This window comes from Natator depressus, chromosome 27 (assembly GCF_965152275.1).
Source record: "Natator depressus isolate rNatDep1 chromosome 27, rNatDep2.hap1, whole genome shotgun sequence".
Classification (NCBI taxonomy): domain Eukaryota; kingdom Metazoa; phylum Chordata; order Testudines; family Cheloniidae; genus Natator; species Natator depressus.
In genome coordinates, this window is record NC_134260.1 from 7,993,747 (window position 1) to 8,015,012 (window position 21,266).

At 45.8% G+C, this 21,266-nt stretch overlaps 1 protein-coding gene across 4 annotated transcripts in view; it reads left to right on the top strand.

Moving 5' to 3' along the window:
* The first annotated feature begins 4,137 nt into the window (after positions 1-4,137).
* KANSL1 (KAT8 regulatory NSL complex subunit 1) overlaps positions 4,138-21,266 on the top strand; it is a 169,247-nt gene continuing 152,118 nt past the window's right edge. For 2 of the 4 annotated variants that reach the window (XM_074940507.1, XM_074940511.1), the window contains exon 1: positions 19,879-19,985. The gene's annotated coding sequence lies outside the window, so the exon portion shown is untranslated. Of the gene's footprint in view, positions 4,290-19,878; positions 19,986-20,356; positions 20,372-21,266 lie in introns of those variants that run through there. The other 2 variants (XM_074940509.1, XM_074940510.1) reach the window with 2 other exon arrangements.

Consider the following 21,266-nt stretch of genomic DNA (forward strand, 5'->3'; position numbering starts at 1 on the left):
AAGAAAAATCTCAAGCTTTTTGCACATCAGTTGCATTTTGGTTTGTTCAGCTAGTCACTTTTCAAAGCCTCTGGCTATATTAGACTCTGTCAGACTCAGCTGGTGGGTGGCACTATCTTGATTTTTGGAGTTCCATCATTGCAAGGGGATCAGTGGATGCCCAAACCTTCTCTCTTGCTGTCCCAAGGACTTGGAACTTGTTTCCTGTGGAGCTTATGGCATAGCTCACCTTTCCTCAATTTTAAAGGTTACAAACATTACTCTTCTAGATGTGATTGAGTGGATAGAGAATGGGGCTAGAAACCAGGAACTGAGCTCTAATACTGGCTCTAGCATTGACCGACCTTGGATAAATTACGTATCCTCTCTTTGCTTCAGTTTTCCCAAATGGGGATATTTATACCTATCTCATGGCAGGGTTGTGAGGTTTAACTACCTAATGCTTGAACAGTGCCTTGAAAATGTAGAGTAGCAAGTAATATTATTTAATCACTCTCAGGCCCTGGGTAGGATTCTCCCTACTGCAATGCATGTTATAATAATCTGGCCATTTATGTACAAAGAATATTAAACATAAACAGAACAAAAGATTGCACTGTGAAGTGACTAAAATAAATCGGATTACTTAACAATTTAGCATTTTTAGTCTTACATTTCAGAAAGGGTCTCATACTTAAAAATGGTTGGCCGCCTTTGTCTTCTGATCCTGGGAGGATGGGGGGGTGAGGGGGGGAGCAACTGGAGATGTAAAGACCTCTTGAAAACTACAAGTTTATCAGCTGTATGCTACTTATGCCCCAGCTGAAAAATCTCTGGATAGAAAATGTGAGAGAGACACTTTACATGCACTAAAAAAACAGCTTTTCCTATCCTGGATCTCCTGGACATGGATTCTTGCCCTTTATCTGAAATGTTATTATTGAATAAACTGCTGCAGCAGCAGTAACCACACTTCCTCCATTGAGAATGAAGAAATTTACAGTATAACAGGAAAAAACAACATAAAGGGCTTGACTTTGCTAGGAAACAATATGTGTGTTCTAATATGTGTTAGCATCCTAGTGTTGATAAGGCAACTTGTAGTTTTAACAGGTTAGCAGATCAAGGAATACCTAGGGAAGAGCCTATCAGGCTCATGAGTTAAAAGTGCAAGTTGCCTTGTCTGCACTAGGATTTTAACGTTAAAAACCAGGGGCAGATGGCGCCCCCAATTAAATGGGTGCACTATACTAAACTGCTGAGGAGGGACTGACCACCCGCAGCTGCACCTTGTGCCCTGGCAGTGGAGGCTGTTTGAGGAAGGGAGGTCCGGGTGGTGGTGGTTGGGGGAGGGGGGTCCTGGAAAGCAAGCAAGCCCACCCCACACCCATCCTACAGCAGCGGCTCTTCTCTGGGCATTGCAACCTGGTGCATGGTGTCACATCACCACCCAGGTTTCGCTTACTCTTGGTTTATGTGGATGTGGGGGATCGTTGGAAAGTATTGTGTCAGGGCCTCCAATGTGTGACAGATATGGTAGTGGACAATCCTTGTGGGGCTTTTGCATTTAGCCTAATAACAATTGCCCTGGCTCAGCTAGTAGTTTCTTCAGGGGGACAGTCTTCGGGGGAATTGCTAATAGGTTATGTGACAACAACAGGAAAAAACACTTTTGTTTTTCTTGTAAAACCAACAGGGACAGATGCCGAAAAATATTCAGGGACACATGGTCACCCTAACTGCAGGAATCCTCCTGCTTTTCCATCTCCCTCTTCTCTGTGTTCCCCAGCTCAGAGCTGTGCGCTGTAATATTACAGGCGCTCCCCAGATTTTCCTTTCCCCTTTGGGCCCTGAAGTGGTGTGATGGCATATACTTGTGTTTATCAAACCCAATCTCAGCTCCACAATATCAGAGGCATTTTGTCTTCAGAGATCTCTGACTCTGAGGCAAATGTGGTTCCTGTACCCTCAGAAGCCGACAATGCTGAGAACAACAGGATCCCCCCTTTCTTGCCCTCCTTCTGCATGACAGGGGCATTTACTCCCCCCTCCCCATTTCACACAGTATCTTTGTTCACAGGACTGTGGGGTGATGGTCAGCTGTGCAGTTTGCCCCTTATCTCATTCAAGCATGAGGGTGAGTGAGTTGGGGGAGGGGGGGGGCCTGATCCAGGTGATGGGCCCTGCCTGGCTGCCCCATGCAGCCCTCCCCCTCCTTCCAACATCTCCGGGAAACACAAGCAGAGGCAGGGACAAGCTGAGACACCAACATCAATCACCCCTGCCGCCCCGCCCTCTGCTTCTGACTGACACCCCCTCGTCCAACCACACCGGCACATGCCCTCCCCGCGGCCAATGAGAAGGGAGGAGGGCGGAAGATCCCCACTTCAAGGCTGGTTGAGCTGTGCAGGTAGGTGCTGGGATGTGGGAGCCGAAGCTGGAGCTGGTGCAATCGGGGAAGGGGGAAAAAGGGAGCCGTGAAGCGATGGGCCGGGGGTCACTGGCAGGGCCGGCAGCGAGGCTGCGGTGCAAGGCAGTGGGGGGTCTGTGGCATTGCAAGTGCATGTTGCCGGGAGAGAGGGAGCGTGCGGCTGGCAGAGGGACCGATCACCCCCTCTGGTGCTGCCATAGACAACAGGCCAAGTAGTGCTGGGAGCCCCAGTCCCGCAACTTCGTGCGAGGAGTCAGTTGGGCTGGGGGGGCTGGGGCTGGGGGGAGGGCCAGAACTTTCTCTGATCGAGTCTGATTCCTGCCGCTCCGCAGAGAGGAGTGATTGCTGAGAGCTAATTCACCAGGCCAAGGCGGGGGGAGGGGGAAGGAGGAGGAGTGATGATTGCACAGCCAGAAAGTGAGTTTTGGGGGTGGGGGAATACAGGGTGGGAGAGAGCCTTCACGTCGACGCTAGACATTAGACGCCGGTATCAGGGGCGAGAGCTGCAGCGGCTCCGTCCCACACGAAATGAAGGGATATTTTGTTGCATTTGCAACAATGGTGATGGCTAAACGAGCAGGCCAAATGCTGGGAGGCGCTAGAGCAGGGATGGGGTGTCGGGCGGGGGGCATCCCTAGGTGGGCCGGGAATGATGAGATCTAACCTGGGCCAGCCGCCAGCGGAGATCCCACCGGGTCGCCACCTTGCAGGTCTGATACGCAGGAGGGGGCTGGGGGGTTTAGACAGGCTCTGGGGTAGCGTCGTGTTTGAAGAGGGTTTCAAGTGCATGGCGCAAGGACGGTTTATAACTCCCGAGCTGCAGCGAGGTTGAACCGTGCATATGAGTTTCCAGGCTGTTCATCCGTTGGGGCTTCTCATCGGGCGTTTAGGTTTTGTTTGTTTACTTGTGTTAAGGAAACAAAATGACCACAGACGTGCAAAATCCCAACGATCCCTAAGGAATTTACAGGAGCAAAAGAAGGCGAGAAGGAGGCTCTGGCACGAACATGGCAAAGCGTCACAGCAGCAAACATGGCATAGAGGCTGTAAAGACTTTAGATATTCAATTTTAGGAAATGGGGTAGAAACTATTTTTAGAACCCCCCCCATTTTTCCAATCCTCCATTTTACCCAAACATTTTTAAAAATGGCAAATTCCAGACTCTCAAGGTGGGTTTCTAGAACGATTTAAAACAAACAAACAAAACCACATCAGAAATAACCAAATGACTTTTTTGTTGTAAACTATTCCCCTCCCTCACCGCAAAAGTCCTTATCCTGAAAAATAAATTAGGGTGGCAGACATTACTAAATGTAATATGAAATTAAGTGATTAAGGTGTAATTTAACATGGAGGGAATTTCCTAAAATGGGATTTTCATAAGAGCCTAAGGGAGTGAGGTGCCTAAATACCAATCCATTTTTACATTACTTTGATCTCTTTACCTGAATCATAAATCTATATAGTGTGCAGATTTTTGTTTGTGCTTTCCAACTGTTTTGTCCTCCAGAAGTTTACGGAGTTGTGTCCAGTTTTCCCAGAATAATTCTTTACACAGTTTGCTTTGTGTGTTTGATCTGTATTCTGTCTTTCTGGGGTAAGGTGGTGCTGATAAATCTATTTCTCCCTAAATCCTGATTTTTTTTTTTCTTTTCTCTTTTTTCCCCTTAAGGCAAGTTGTGTGTGAGCTATATTTCTTTCCCCTAATTAATTTTTTTTGTTACAGATACCAGATTTCCACTTCTTCAAATAAGAAAGATTTGCAGAACTACTAGAACTTGGTTGGATCTGGAAAGTTTAAGAGTCCCTCACAACTCAAACCTCAGTCTTTTCTGAACTGCTCCAGACACTATGGATTCTATCAAGATGTCCTGCAAGGTAGGACCTGCCATCTCTTCATTTTTATAATGGTACATTGTCTTCAGAGTTCTACTCAATACAGAAATGCCTGAACTGTGAAAAGCACCATGGTATCTGAAGTCTTTGTTTAGAATTCTGATGGTGCCGTTTATTCTCAGGAAAGGTTTAAAAACCAGGACCCCTCTGTCACTTCCATGAGACATATCTAACCAGAAAATGGAGATCCCGGAATATAGCTCAAACAAAAGTTCACTTTCCATATCTAGATTTGATCTCTTTTTGAGGAAGAAAATCATTTGTCTAAAATTGGAAAAATGCAATAACTTTTGGTGTTTTATTTTATTTTAGCTTCTTGTGAGTGTGTGTATGTATTTTTTAAAGTGTGAATTTAATCTTTGAAATTTTTTTTATTAATAACTATAATTTTAGTTAAGTATTTCAGGATCACTCAGCATGGTACCAGAAATGCTATATCAGCTTTTGACACTATGAACTAGGGCCTTCAGACAACGTATTAGGGAGGTCACTGTATGTTGTAAATTAGTAGTTGGGTAGTCCCTGCTGAAAATGTGGGACCCAAATACCCTTGCAATAACTTCCTTAATATTTTTAATAATTTTACAGAATTAGTAGAAATTATTTTCCAGAGTGTAAATCAGCTCAGTCTGAAAACCTGATAAGCAGGACAGAAAATCTATCTGGAGATTTCCAAATGCATTAGAATTGATAGTGTCTCCATATTGTCAACGCAACTCCGACTGTATGAAGTTATAACCTGCTACTACCAAGTCTTTGGGGTTTTGTCTTTTGTAAACATCTGATAGGGCTTGATGAAGTGAACACTTTATACATAAGGCAGAATATTGCTGGGACATTCGAAACATTTTAGAAATAATAAAGACTGCAGGGGAATGGAGCACATCTACTAAGTCCCATCTAGTTTATTCTAATGCATCCCCCATTACTCCACTTAGTGAAGGATTGATCCTTAAGGTATTCTGGCTAATGCTTTGTTCATCCTAGTTTTAATTGACTCATTAAATTGAGCTTCCACTGCTTCAGTCTGACTGATTTCACCGTTAGGAAATGTTTCCTGATATTTGGCCTTTTTTTCCCCCCTCTTTAGATTTATCCCACTGGTCCTAGGTTCCTACTTGATTCTCCTGAAAATAATATCTTTCCTTGTTGTGTACGCCCCTCAAATGCTTGTATATGGCTGTCACAGTCTCTTTGCTGACACGAATCCTGGTATTGTTATACGTGCTTGTAATTCCCACAGAGTTTTGCATATGCCTGTCAGCGTGATCTAATGTACTCAGCATTGACCCAGGAAATCTAAAATTCTAATCTTTAGTCTTCTGCTGAGTCACTGTTTGGGATGGGTAAGTCACTTCACCTCTCTGTGCCTTGTTTTCTCCATCTGTAAAATGAGGATAATACTGATGTGCCTGAAAAGGGGGTTGTGAGGATTAGTTGATATTCGTACACCGCTTTGAAGAAGTAAAGCATTCTATTAGTAGTAGTGATTATTATAATGTCAGGATTACAGCTGTCTTTGGCCAAGCTGTATGCATTTAATAAAAATCAAAAAGGACAACAGTCATAAAAGGAGAAAGGGTCACAATCCTTCTCCATATTAAGCATTTTTCTTAGTTGTCATGAAAGCCAACTTTCCTCCCCCCCAACTATACAGGGCAAATGAATGACCCTGCCTTCAGTGGGATTGCATAGGATGGAATTTACAACATGTTACAGTAAAATAGCTAATATATCCATTCATATGGATATTTAGACAAGTCTACACTAGTGATTGATCAGCAGCTGGTCAGCATAAAAGTATAGACCCTAACCTATGCTGTGTATGTATTTACAACATCAACAACATAAAACCCTAATACTATTTAATATAGTTCTCTGCTACAAGTTTTGGAGGTTGCCGCTACATTTTAGCAGTGTGATTTCCCCCCCCCCCCCCCGAAGGTGCTGTGTTTCCTGTAACTTCTGTTGATGGGAGCTATAGGTGATCAGCACCTATGAAAAGCAGGCCTAGATGTGTTTGAAAAATATATAGGAAAAACACTAACCAATTTTAAAATTGCCATATATTAATTAATGGATTAACTAGGTAAGAGTTTGCCATAGGTATATAATGCACTTTGATGTCTATATACAGATATCCTGGGACACCGTATAAAATTAAATGTAGTCAGCCTCATGTCTTGAGTGTGATGTAATATGAGAAGATTTTGGTCAGTTTAATTGCTGATATTCAGGGCCCAGTAGGCCTCAGTGAAAGGGACAAACCATGTCGGCTTCATGCTGCAGCTTGGAAAAGTTGTTAAATAGCGCCAGAGTTAAGTAACCTGAGCTGTTCTTGGTGGCTGAGAGAGAACCAAAAAATGGAGGCTATGGAAAGGGTAGAGTAATGAAAGCAACCTCCCTTCACTAGAATCAGGAGGCTCTGGGGTAGGTGTAAGAGGGAGAGAATTAATTTCTTCTGCCTTCCAGTAGTCCGAAAGATCTAGGTGAGAGGATGTGTTTGAAACAAGTGGTTCACATCCTCTGGCTAGTAAGCATCTGATAATGATAGAAATATAGCTCTTCAAGAAGGATACAGGCACAGCATCTTGTTAGGACTTTCAGCACATTCCCAGCATTTTTTTGGAGTGGGGCTGGGCTTCACCAAGGGGATATCCCTGCACTTTACTGGGGGTAGCGGTGTCCCTGCACCCACTCATCTTTTGTGCTGGTGCTGACTAATAGTTCTAGTTCTCAGCTAGTTGGTGTCTGATAAAGCTTTCATGTCTTGTCATTATTGCTTTATTCCCTCAGTAAATGATAGGTTTCCCTAAACTTGTATTGGGATATCACAGACTAATGCGAAATCATTGCATATAATGCAAATGTGAGTGCAGAAGATGAGGTCATCCTTAAGCACAGCCGCCAAGTTTAGTGTAGCTCCTTATATGAGATTTCTTATAGCTCATACACACACATGCCAGCAGGAGGGAAGTTTAGTCACACAGAACTTGAACAGGGTGTGTGTGTGTGTGTGTGTGTGTCTGTGTGTGTGAAACACAGGTTAATAGTGTTGTTCTAGGGCAGAAGACTAAGAAGTGGAAACTGATAAAAAACAGTGAAATTGGCCAGTCTAGTTTTATTGTCTAATCCGAGTGACCTGCAAAAAGTAAACCAACAGCGTCAATTGTGAAAAGTAACAGACTTTTACAACTATTGTTGTAAATCTAAGAGGTTGCTAGTAAATCAGAGAAGACTTTTAACCTATGAATCTTTATTATCAACCACTGAAAGCTGTCAGTGTCTTGAAATTCCCAGATTTTCTTTTGCCTCAGAAGATGAGAAAAAGCAAAAGACCATATCTGAAGGAAGTCCAATCAATTAAAAAAAATGTTGCCGTGAGCCTGAGGCAGGGGCTGTGGTCTCCTTTTGGTCAGGATAAAGAAGTATTGGAAGACTTTCAGCTACTCTTTTTCCTTTAGGGCTGGCTATTCCAGGCGCTGTCTTTTAACAGATGAAATATACCCCCATTCCTGTTAACAACTAGCTAATGCTTCTAAACCTTTATACTGTTTTCTAGCACATGTGCAGCTCCACTGTTGCTACCAGGAGTGGAAGCACTTGTGTAGAATGGATGCAGATACTTTTACCATGGTATCATTTTACTCTGCAGAACAGGATTAGGGAACATCATGGTTAAAATGCCTGCCTGATGTCTACGCTAATACTTCCACCATTGTCAACATCAGTGGAGCTGCACTGGTTCTAAAGAAAGGATCAAAAGTTCCTAGTGTAGATCCACCCTTAAAAACTGAAAGCATCACTCCCATAACACTGCTAGCCTTCACCTTTCTGGTGTCCCAGATGGCAATGGGTTTACATTTGGTGCAGAATCACATTTCCCTCCATGTTTCCTCACATTTCCCATGTGTTTTCCCCTTCATCACACAAGTGAAATAACTCCTCATAATTAGCGATTAAAGCAATAAAGTTACAGCTTGAGCTATGCCAGCTTTGCTAAGATGGTACATGTTAGTTTTATTTATAAATTTTATTTTATTCCTTTAAGACTTGTATCAATCTTGGGGACCAAGTATAGCCCTCAATATAAAATCAACATGTTGACGAGCATCAGTTTAAGCTTCTTAAGAAACATTCCTGTAACTCATTCCATCATCATGCTGCTTAGGCAAATGCCTGAGTAAATTGATGGGGACTGAGTCTATACCAGTGGTTTTCAAACTTTTTTTCTGGTGATCCAGTTGAAGAAAATTGTTGTTCTGTGAACCAACGGAGCTGGGGCAGAGGGGTTTGGGAGGGGCTCAGGTCTGGAGCAGAGGGTTGGGGTGTGGAGGGTGAGGGCTGCAGGGTGGGGCTGGGAATGAGGGGTTCAGGGTGTGGGAGGGGGCTGTGGCAGGGGATTGGGGTGTTGGAGGGCATTAGGGCTCTGGGCTGGGGGTGCAGGCTCTGGGGTGGGGCTGGGGATGAGGGGTTTGGGGTACAGGAACGGGCTCTGGGTTGGGGGGGAGGGGCTCAGGACTGGGGCAGGGGATTGTGGCGTGGGCTTACCTTGGGCAGTTCCCGGTCAGCGGCGCAGCGGGGGTGTTAAGGCAGGCTTCCTGCCTGTCCTGGGACTGCGCTGTGCCCCGGAAGCTGCCAGCAGCAGGTCTCGCTCCTAGGTGGAGGCATGCAAGCAGCTCCGCAAGCGGCACCCACAGGCACCGTCATCCTGCGTAGCTCCCATTGGCCAGCCCGCTGGCAGGAAGCCAGTGGGAGTGCGGAGCTGGTGCTCGGGGCGGGGGCAGCAGGCAGAGCCCCGTGGCCCCCTCACCTAGGAGCCTGACCTGCTGCTGGCCGCTTCCGGGTGCAGCTCAGTGTCAGAACTGGTAGGGACTAGTCTGCCTTAGCCGGGCAGCACCGCCAACGGGACTTGTAACGGCCTGGTCGGCAGTGCTGACCAGAGCCACTGCGACCGAATGCCTTACATTCCGCAACCCAGTACTGGGCCGCAACCCGCAGTTTGATAACCACTGGTCTATACTGTCTTTCACCTTGTGTGCAGTCACATCTGTGCAAAACTAATGTAAAATCCTACCATTTGATTTGGTAGCATTGTATAGCCATTTAGCATCAATGTATATTATGACACAAGGTGCAAGGCCAAGACAGTGGTGAACTGTGTCCATTAGCCTTACACTATGCCATAAAAGTCAACGCGGTGTGTTCCAGTTGGTCTGATAATTTCAGCGTTGTCAATAGTTTGTGGAGTATGAATAGATAGTACTTCCTGTATCTACCTGTACCTTCCCCTGTAGGAAGATGTACTTATCCATATTCCACAGATGGGTGCAGTATTGGAAAGAGGCTTATGCGTTCCTCTGAAACATGCAGAATTTCCCACTATCAGACAGACTATTAGACAAGATAGACCATTGACCTGCTTACTATAATCAAGAACCCATGTACTTCATGGCACAATGGGACCGTATTCTGCGGATAGAATGCTTTAAATTCTGTGGCAAAGTTAATTTATTCTATCATGGTGATAAATATCCTTCATTATCATTTTCCCGCCCCCCCCCCCTACAAAAAGACACATTACTATGGCTCATAGTTGATTATTTTCAATTGTAGGTACTTTATACCACAGAGTTTCTAGAGACAGAAGTTAAAATCATTCCCCTCACGTTTTGATAATAAAAAAAAAAAGTTAAGTTCCCAAATTTTTTAAATTGTAGACTTTCCTTGAATATAGGAACAAGCAGTGGATTTTTTTTAATTGTAAACTTGAGCATCAAATTAAGCAACTTAGTAACTAAAAGTGTTTGCTTTTTTTAACTAAAAGTATTACTTTTCAATTGGACTATGTAGCTTTTTGCATGAGGAATTTACTCTTCCTCCTTGACTCTATTAAGCAACTCAAAATTTATCCAATAATCTGAGAGGCCCAAGGAGAGCCTGTTGTAATGTTATAGAAAAATATTTGAAATCAATGATCTTGCCATTGTGTGATGGATCTGTTTTAGCTCCAGTTTCTCTGTTTATAGTTGTGGAACCAGACAAAGGTCTCACAGTTCTGTGTTTAGGGCTCAGAGAGTAGAGTGTGCCCTTTTATTTTGAACATGTCTTTTTGTTGTTGTTGGAATATTTAATAAACTTGGAAGCCAGTATGCAAAAAATAAAGTTGGATTAGAAAGTGGAGTGTTTCCAGGGAGTTCTGTAATTCAGTTTTCTTCTGTGACCCCTGTTCTTACTAACTTCTGCTTGTTTCTCAAACTTCTAGTTTTCTTTGCAAGGTTAGGAGTCTCTCCATATACCTGAGTTTCCTATAGTAGCATAACTTGTATTGCAATAGCACCTAGAGGCCCCAGGCAGAATTGGGGACTCTATTACTTTATGCACTGTATGTGCATATAACAAGACTATCTTTGTCCCTATGAATTTACAATCTAAGTACAATGAGAATAGGTGAAGACAACAATCTAATGTGGGGAACATAAGGTAATTGTCAATTATAATTAGTGTAATAAGCAGCAGTCAGCATACCAGTTGCCTAACCATTGTTGAGTGTTTTGTAAGCATCAGAGCAGGGGAGGGTTTTAAGAGATTTGAAGGAGGATAATGTAGTGGCTCTGCAGATTTTTACAGGGAGCTCTTCCTGTACTTAAGGGAAGGCATTGGAGAAAACATGAAGATGTTTGAGCTAAAAGTGGACTCATGAGCTATGTAGGCTGGTATTGTTGGTTGAATGAGGGCAGGGGTCAACTGTCCAATAGCATATATGAGATGATAGGGAAGGTGAGGCTAAGCTGTGAAGTGCTTTAAAAGAAAAGACAAGTAGCTTGTGTGGTGGAGGGTGCAAAGGGGGTCGAGGTCTGAATTCAAATGGTTTTTGCAGCAGCATTTTGGATGGATATAAGGGAGAGGTGATGGTGTGGTAAAATATTTGTCAAGGCCAAAGTTACAGTACTTTATGGGAGATGAGGGCCTGAGCAAGTGTTTTAGCTGTGTGGACAGAGGAAAGATGGTGAGATGTGCAGCAAGAAGGGGCACGATTTAGACATGGGCTGTCTGGAGGCATGGAACTAGAAATCTTGATTCTCAGGTCTTTCAGTTTAGCAAAAAAACTCTTCCAAGACAGAATGTAGAAAGGATTGGAAACCGTCATCCTTTTTCTCCTCATTGCTATGAGAAATTTTCCCTGTTTATTCAGTGATTCTGTCTGTCAAGATGTCTTTCTGTTTCCGTGGTGCTTATGTCTGAACACATACGGCTACTGGAACCATTATCATTGGTAGGAGTCTTCTGCCTTCTCTGCTTTTGTGCCGATCTAAATCCCAGATATTGTGTGTGTGTGTGTGTGGTGGTTTTTTGTTTTTTTTAATATATAAAGTCGCCAGGGATGCTTCTGCCATTGTAAAATCCTAATCTTGGTTCAGTACCCTGCCATTCTAAAGGGCAGTTTTTTTTGACCAGTGGGAAATAGATCCAGAGCTCAGTGCAAACACTGCTACTACCTAGGTCTTCATCATCTGACCTTATCCCACAAACAATTTTTTCATATTACCCTTAGGAAGCCAGTATAGCTCTTGCATAGTCCAGGTATGTGCCTGATCGAACACTGCTGAGGACACATCACCCTGATAGCTGTTCTTTGTACTGGCTTCCCATTGTTTAAATACAGAGTACAGTTCAAGGACACTGGACTGATTTTCAAGGTCATGCATGGATCTGGTCCTAGCTACCTGAGAGGCTGTCTCTTCCTCCATGACCTCTAATGATAGATAGATATGTTCCACTGGAACAATGAAACTGTCAAACAAAAGGGGGGACTTATGACCACAGGAGACAGTACCTTCACAGGAGCAGGACCAAGACTATGGAGCTGTCAGCCAGATAAGGTAAGTAAGATCACTGACTTTGCTGACTCGGGGCCTTACCTTGGCCACTAGAAGCAGTGGATCTTCAGTCCCTGCATTGGGGCTGGCAATTGGATCAGATAGCAAAATGTTGTCCTGAAAAAATTAGGAAGATACGTAATCTATGACTTCCATAACTAACAGCATTGATGGGCAGACCCAGGGTGGGACTTATTAAAAAAAGAAAATCACCAGTGTCTTGCCCTTGCTACCTGGAAGCAGTACATTCAGGCCTTGTCAAAACATGAAGGTTGTACTGCTTTACCTCAAGCAGTGTGTTAGTAGTGTCGTTAAAGTGGTACAGTCCCTTAGTGTGGGTGCAGTTAACCAGTATAAAAAGTGCTTATATTGGTATAATTTATTCCTGTACAGCAGGGGTGAGGAACTCTGGCCCACAGCCTGGATCCAGCCGCTGCTTCTTTTAATCTGGCCCGTGGCAAGTCTCTGCGCTGCGGGCTGGACGCCCCGAGCCTTGGCGCCCTCCCGCGGGGCTGGAGCTGTGAGCGCTGGCTCGCCACCATGTCCCTGCAGCCCCTAGGTGGAGGGATGATGAGGGAACTCCCTCCCTGACCCCGCACCCCCACATGCACCCCAACCCTCTGTCCCAGCCCTGAGCCCCCTTCCACACCCAATCTCCCACCCAGAGCCCACACCCTGAACCTCCTTCCGCTCCCCTAGTCAGAGCCGCACCCCAGTCCTCAGCCCTGAGCCCACTCCTGCACCTCAAGCCCCTTGGCCCCAGCCTGGAGCCCCCTCCCGCACCCTGAACCCATTTCTGGCCCCACCCCAGAGCCTAGGGAAGCCCCAAGGCCCCCCCCCCCCCGCAGGGCTGGAGCCGCAAGCACCAGCTCACTCTTCTGCAGGGGGAAGCTCCAAGCCTCTGCACCCCACTCCCCGTGGGGCTGTGTGTGGCCCCTGACTGATTTTTTTTGATGTGGGTCAATGGCCCCTGCTGGAAAAAAGGTTCCTCACCCCTGCTGTACAGGAATAAGCTATAATGTTATAAGGAACCTTTTATACTAGTTATAAAATCACATAAATGTAGGGCTGGAAGGGACCTTGAGAAGTAATGGAGTCCAGCACCCTGCACTGTGTAAGGTCAGGTAAACCTAGACCAACCCATTACAGATGTTTGTCCTACTCATTTTTTAAAACCTCCAGTGATGGGGATTCTACAACCTCCCTTGGAAGCCTATTCCAAGCTTAACTTATAGTTTAGTTTTTTTTCTAATATCTAAACTAAATCTCTGTTGCTGGAGATTAAGCCTGTTACTACTTCATCTACCATCAATGGACCTGGAGAACAACTGATCCACTTTCCTCTAACAGCCCTTAACATATTTGCAGACTGTTATCAGGTCCCATTTTAGTCTTCTTTTCTCAAGACTAAAAATTCCCCTTCTCCAGTATTTTGGGACTTCACCTGTCCTCCAGGAGTTGTCAAAGATAATTGCTAATGGTTCTGAGGTTGTTTTTTGCTGGTTCGTTAAGTACTGTAGGGTGACTTTCAGCAGGCCCTGCCGACTTGAATACATCTAACTTGTCTAAATATTCTTTAACCTGTTCTTTCCCTATTTTGGTTTGCATTCCTTCCCCCTTGTTAGTATTAATTATGTCAAGCATCTGGTCACCTTTAATCCTTTTAGTGAAGACTGAAGCAAAATAGACATGAAACACCTCCGCTTTATGGATATCACCAGTTATTAGCTCTTCTTCCCAGCTAAGTAGAGGACCTATACTTTCCTTTGTCCTGCTCCTAATGTATTTGAAGAACTTCTTATTGCCTTTTGTGTCCCTTGCTAGTTATAACTCATATTGTGCCATAGCTTTTCTGATTTTTGTCCCTGAATGTTTGTGCTATTTTTTGTACTCTTCCTTAACAATATGTCCATGTTTCCACTTTTTTGCTACGATTCACTTTTGATTTTTCAAGTCCTAAAGAGCCCCTGATGGAGCCATATTGGCTTCTTACTATTATTCTTTGTATCTTTCCTTTGCATCGAGGTAGTTTGCAGTTGTGCCTTTAATTTATCTCCTTAGATTTTCTTCCCATGGGACCTTACCTACCTGCTCCCTGATTGTATTAAAGTCTGCTTTTCTTGAAATCTATTATCCTTGTTCTGCTGTTCTCACTCCTTCCTTTCCTTAGAATCATGAAATATATCCTTTCATGATCACTTTCACCCAAATTGCCTTCCATCTTCCAATTCCTCCCCATTGGTCACATTCAAGTCTCAAATGGCTGTCTCCCTGGTTCCTTTCTCCACTTCCTGGAACAAAAAGCTGTCCCCAGTACATTCGAAGAACTTACTGGAAATTTTGTGATTTGACATATTACTTTTCCAACAGATGTCTGGGTAGTTAAAGTCCCCGTCCGTCCCCCCCATTACTACCCTGTTGTGTGTGTTTAGATATTTCTGTAGTTTGTTCTACAAATGCCTCATCCACCTCCTCTTCCTGATTTTAGTGGCCTTTAGTAGTCCCCTCCCATGATACCACCCCTATTTTTTACTCCATTTCTCTTTACTCAGATTCTCAATTGATCTCCCTCTGACCTTCTTTTGGACCTCAGAACAAGTATATATATTCTTGATATATAATGCAACACCTCCTCCTTTTTACCCTGCCTTTCCTTCCTGAAGAAGCTGAGTGCCTCTATACCAATATTCCAGTCATGAGACATATCAAGCCTCTGTGATGCCAATTAAGTCCTAATTTATCTTATGTACTAATACTTCCAGGTTTTCCTGTTTGTTCCTCATTCTCCTTGCATTTGTGTATAGACAGCTAAAGTGTTGAGTAGATTCTCCTACTGATTTCTCTCTCGTAATTTTCTGTGTCCTCATCAACTAATCCCCTGTTAAGGTTCCTTTTTTTTTTTTTTTTTTTTTTTAATACTGCATCTATGGTAGGGGTCACACTAGTATAACTATTTGATATTAAAAAAAAAAAAATCACACCTATAACTGAAATAGTTTTACTAGTACAAAATCTGTGTGTAGACCAGACCTCAGAAAAAGGGTGCTTCTGATTGCTCACTAGTGACCCATCTGCTCATTTAAGACTCATCATTGATAATTAGCACTTGTACAGTGCTTTGAACATGTCAAGCACTATATAGTCATTCGCTCCCAACTGTCCTTGTGAGGTAGCTAAGTATAATCAACTTACAGATGGGGAAACTGAGATGCAGAGAGGTAAAGTAGGATAGTGCAGTGAATCAGTGGTGGAGTCCAGAGTATAACTTAAGAGTGTGATTATACAGCTAATTCTGTATAACCTGCTGTCTCTCGACGGGTTCTGGAGTTCCATCTGCTACGCAGCTAGTGGTATGGTAATTATGATACAGGGTTCACTGCAAATGTAAATATGCACTAGGATCCCGATCCTCTGATTACTTAATGTTGAAAGTTAAGCATGTGAGAAGTCCTATTGAAGTCAGGGGCTGTAGATCCACATTAAAGTTAAGCATGTATATAAATGTTTTCAGTATCAGGGTTTAGTTGCATACTAGCAGGGTACCTTATCTGTGCAGTGCAAGAGGCTGTTGTAGTGACCCATATGGTAGTGGATTTTGCAGTATAGGTATACAACACATAGGACCTGATTCTCATTTTGCATTAAGGCCCCTCTATACTGCTCTAGCAGTGTGTATTTCATTTGTAGCAGGAGCAGAAGAGGGTTTCCCCACATAAAACCAAATAATCTAGGAGGGTAATTGAGACTTGGACCCCTAAAATATGTTTCTAAGGGTCTGATCCTTCTAGATTAGCTCATCATAAAAGTGTGAAAGATGTAAATGCAGGAGTTGGCCCTTAGAATCCTCAGCTGGAACAGATTCATTCTGAAAGTTCTAAGCAGAGTTAAACTTAGCCCCTGACTCACCTCCCTTCCATGTCTCTTATGTGAACCCTAGTCTCACTTTTTAAATACTGAAAGAAGTACTCCACAAAGGGTAGATACCTGCTTCTTACTTGACTCCGCTGATAGCCTTCGCTCCAAAGGTTGATCCCACCCGTCGCTTCAGATGCTGATATATGCCACTTCCTGGCCTGAAGCACAATATGGAACCCAACAAAGAATAGTGGCAGGATGCTTCAGGCTCATGGATGGAATGGGGGCTCCAGCGACAGCAGAGATGGATTAAAATTGGCTCATCCCAAGAATCATGGTCCTGTTTCCTAGCAACCTGAGGCTTTTTACACAGCCAACCCCTTCCCCTCCCCAGCAGTTCATCTGAAACAGAGGAAACTAGCCATTCTTTAAAAGTTACCTATTCTTCCCCCATTCTTGCTTCACCCCAAAAAGAGATTATTATTGTAGTGTTTAAGAAATGAAAAGAACACCAGATAGTGATTTCAGGAATATCAAGTCTTTGTTTTTCCTGTTTCTGATGGAGATCTCTTGGAAATTCAAAGACCCGCGGAGCTTTTCCTTTCCTTAATTGAAAGGTCGAGGTACTGAATCTTTAAAAGAACTTAATTCCGACTGTTTGGCATGCATTTAAACTAAATAAGTGGTATCAAAACCAAACAAGCTCAGCTCCTCCTACCCCTCCCTCCTCCCCCAGGTTTTAAACAGTGACTAAAAATAATTTCCTCTGACACTCAGCTTTCATTTCCTTAATAATTGTGATAGTACAACTAGCTTATCAGTTGTCTACCTATTTTTTCTTGGAAGACACTATAGGGACAAGACCTGAATAGCATGTAAAAACAAGCAGGGATTTAAAAATAAAATAAGGCTTTCCTTGGACATAACCTGTAAAAGGATGGGGATGGGAGGGAAAATCCATTTTCCCCCCCTTGGATCATATTTAAGGAGTTAAACACAAAGGCCTCATTCCTTCAATCAGAGCCACGTGGGCCCTTGCACCTATGTGGAGCCTCAATGAAGTCATTGGGACTCCATGCGGGCAGAAGTGTGCACCTGTGTGGATCTGATTAAAGTAATAAGGCCCAAAGGATTAGCCAGTTTCTGAACCTGATATTTTATTAAAATATCAGACGTGGTAGATGCTGTACAAAAATATAGGAAGCCAGAGTCTCTGCCCTGAAGCGTATAGTCTTTTTATAAAGACAGAGCAGACAAAAGGTGTGTGTAGGGGAGGAAACAACGCATAAAGAAAATATTCTGGGTGATAAATATGGAATTTAAGAGACATGTCATTTAAACTATATAACTCTCCCCCCAGCTGACCCTCTAGTGAGGTTGTTTTTAAAATAAACTTCTTTAATATTTACTAATTTTAGCTTTTGTTCCCTTTTCTATTTTTTAACCATGCCTTTTGAAAATGTTGTTTTCCTATTTTTGTTAACTATTGCCTTTCTTCTAAGTTTAATATTATGCCCTTTTCTGTTTTTTTTTAAATGTATCACCCTTACTCCCACTAATACATACATACACACACACGTGACAAAATGATACTGTACAAATTCTGTTCTATAGAAATCTCTCTCCCTTCCCTTAAATAGGAAACTGTTTAAATAAGCTTTGAATAATATCTCACACACAAAAAAATAAATCTCTAATATGCCTTTCAGGACTGCTGCACTTATTTTTGCAGAACGAAGTAAGAAGGGTTTTATTGCAGTAGCTCCATTTTTGCCTGCTGTGCAATTTTTAAGGTAGTTGTATAGTGTTGTGTCCTATCGTACGTGTTTACTTTCAGTCAAGATAAAAACTGATCATTTAGTAGCTATATTTTGATGTGATTAAGGTTCAACTGATGTGTATTTGAATTAGCATCTGTACAGCACACCAGCCTTTGCTTGAAATTGCTTAGCTCACTTTTATACCAACAGAAAACACAGTATTGAACTAAGGCACCTCAGCAACATTTATAAGATGCACTATTTTTGAGCTTCTGTATTACTATAGGAAACAATTGTTACACACTGCAGGTCTTCTGTGGTGGCTTTTTTTTTTTTAATGACTTCTGTTCTACAATGCTTAATGATTTAGTCACAGGGCACATGTTGCCATGTCCTAATATTTTGATAAGGTTATGTCATTACATGCTGATGCACCAGCATAGCAGCATGATGTTGTGGTGCCTGCAGAGACAGGTGGTCACACTAGTAGATTTGTTTAGGGTGTTTTAAAACATTAAGACAGGTTTCAGAGTAGGAGCCGTGTTAGTCTGTATCTGCAAAAAGAAAAGGAGTACTTGTGGCACCTTAGAGACTAATAAATTTATTTGAGCATAAGCTTTGGTGAGCTACAGCTCACTTCGCTCATGAAAGCTTATGCTCAAATAAATTTGTCAGTCTCTAAGGTGCCACAAGTCCTCCTTTTCTTAAAACATTAAGGCTGTGACCCCGAACTTAGCTGAAAACTGCAAGTTCAATTTCTTGTTCCAAGCAGTGTCTCAACCCTGTATTTACAGTAGTACCATATTGGCCTTGCCACAGTCCTCCTTTGGAGGAAGAATTTCTTTTGGGCTGGATTAAGAGTCTTTAAAAATCTCACTCTTGTTGGTGCATACTTTTGGTGAATGCTTGACTGAGTCGTTAGAGTCCCTGGTGCCAACAGTGCACGCTGTGTGTCTCTGGGACTGTGTGTGTATACCTACAGGGTGGGCTACCCTGGGACTGTTCTAACTGAGCTTGCAAAGAACGGATGCCTTAAGAGAGCATGGGGTTACGAGAGGACTACGCTTCCCAGCACGCTCTGCCTCACCTGCAGACCCGCCCCTGCTTAGGGCTGCTGTTCTGAACAGGGCGGGCATGCGGCGCATGCGGGGTAAAATAACAAAACCCTGTTGGAGGCCCGCCCTCTGGCGGCCAGCGGGTGCGCTACAGGGGAGCAGCTGCTGGCGCTGCGGCGTCGGTGGCGCCTGACTGCACCAGCAGGACAATAGGCAGCTGGGCTCTGCGGGCCCGGGGCCAGGCCGGGCCGTACAGGGCCTGGCTCCCCGGGCCGGGGCCGGCGAGAGGGGCCACCCAGGGCCCGGGCCCAGTGCTGTGATCCGCAAACACTCCCCGGGTTCGTTCCTCGGTGCACGGGCCGGGGAGGGACCCGGGGCCAGGCAGCCGCTTGAGCCCCGCCAGTACCGCCCCACGGGCCGGAGCCGCTGCTCCCCGCCCGGCATGGCTGATGCGTGGCCGGCGCCGCAGTGCTGCGCGCGGCGGCCGCCGGCTGCTTCGCGCGGGAGCGCGCGGCCCGCGCCCTCCGGCCGGCGGCTCTGCGGGGCCCCCTGGCTGCGGGCGGGCGGCGCGGGCGCAGTGCGCTGGGCGGCCGGCGGGGGCGCTGCGCCTCCCCTCCCTTCCCCCGCCCGGTGCATTCTCCGATTAAAGGGAGGGGGAGGGCAGAGAAGGAGCCTGGCCGCCATTTTCCAAGCAGCGCCGCCGCCGCTCTCACCCGGAGCGGGGGGGAAGCACCGCCGCGCTCGCTCCGCCGCCGCCCCGCGGGCGGAGAGCGACGCCGAGCGCCCGGCCCAGCGCCCGCGGACCGGCGGGGACCCGCAGCCGGCGGCTCTAGGGCGCTCCCCGAGCCGGGGGTGGGGGGGCAGCTTCTCCCCCCGCCCCAGCCCGGGCTGCAGCCGCCGCCGCCGCTCTGCACCCGGGAAGGGAGAAAGAGAAGAGCCCCGTCCCCCGCCGCCGGGGAAGACCGAGCGGGCCCGTGCCGGGGGGGGAGCCGGGGCTGGAGCCGGGGCTGGCGGTGCCTGTGCCGGCTGCGGCTCCGCTTCTCCCCTCGGTCGGCGCTTGTTTGCAAACTGCGCCCATTTTGTGCGGGGCTGAATCCGCCCGGACTGTGCTCTCGGCTCCATCACGTGGTAGGTGCCGCTGCCGCCCCGCTCCCTCGCCCCTCCGCCCGCTGCCCTTTCTCCCTCCCTCCCGCGCTCCCTCCCTCCCGCTGCCCCTTTGTTACTGCAACTACCGCCGGCCCCGCGGAGCCAGGCAACTTTAAATGGCTCCTGCTCCCTCTGCGCTGCTCCCGCCGCGTGCATGGGAGGGGAGGGCGAGAAAGGGGGGCTCGCTTCCACCTTCACCATCTGCGACCGCGGCTGCCTCGGTGCCCGGCGCCGCCGCCTCCGAACGTGTCTGATGTGGGTTTCTGCCAGCGCCGGCCTCAGCCCGAACTTCTCTGCCCGGCTGCTGGCGGCCCCCCCGCCCGGTGCCAGGCACGGCCGGGCTCGGGGCTCCTGGGAGCGTGTGTCGGGTAAAGTACTCGGGGTCACGGTAGCGGATCTCGCAGTCAGGGGGAGAGGAGCGGAGCATGTGGGGGAGAGCAGGGGCCTGACTTTGTTTTCGCTGCGGGGCTTGGTGCCTTCCTGGGGGAAGTGGCTGTATTTTGGTCTGCTCGGGCTGAGCCCTGCCTGTTAAATCTCCCTCTGTAGGTAGCTCTCCTTGTGCTAATGTCTCTGTGTGTTTCGACTCCCTCCCCGAGTGCGTGTGGCTAGCAAAGTACTGCGGATCCATTGCGTGGAGGTGGTGGGGGCGCTGGGGAGGAGGTTGGGTTGATGGCGCCACTTTAAACTGAAATCTTGCACCAGGGCTGGAGCTTTTTGTGGCTTGTTTATAAACTTGAACGATCGCGTATGGAAGGTTTCTAGGCCGGTTTTTGGAATGCGGCGGACCCAAAAGTTCCAATGTCGAGTCCTGCATTGCCGCCCCCAGTTCCATTCACACTCCCCGCCCGTGTGTGTTGCCGTCTCGGTCACGTGGCTGGCAGTCATTGTGGTGTGTTGCTGCTTGTATGGTATGTAATGTTCTATACTAGCCTTAATCTGCAGTCTGTTTTCTCAAAAACAAAGAAGCCACTCCAAAGCTATCCCTTTTGGAAGAGACCAAAGGGTGATACGGGTGTTTACTTTAAAATTCCGGTTTTTGTTTTGTTCCCCCTTTTGATCTTAAACAGAAGAAAGTTGCATAATCTCCACCTTGCATAATTTTGCATGAGGAGCTTGCCCCTTCACAAGAACATTAGGGCTAAGTGCAACGTTAAGTATGAAAAGTAGTAGTGGGGCATGTGTGTAAATGTCTGTCACCTTCTCATGGTTCTAAATGCAGTAATTGATTTATTTGTAAAAGCTTTGTGTACAGGCCTTCCCTTC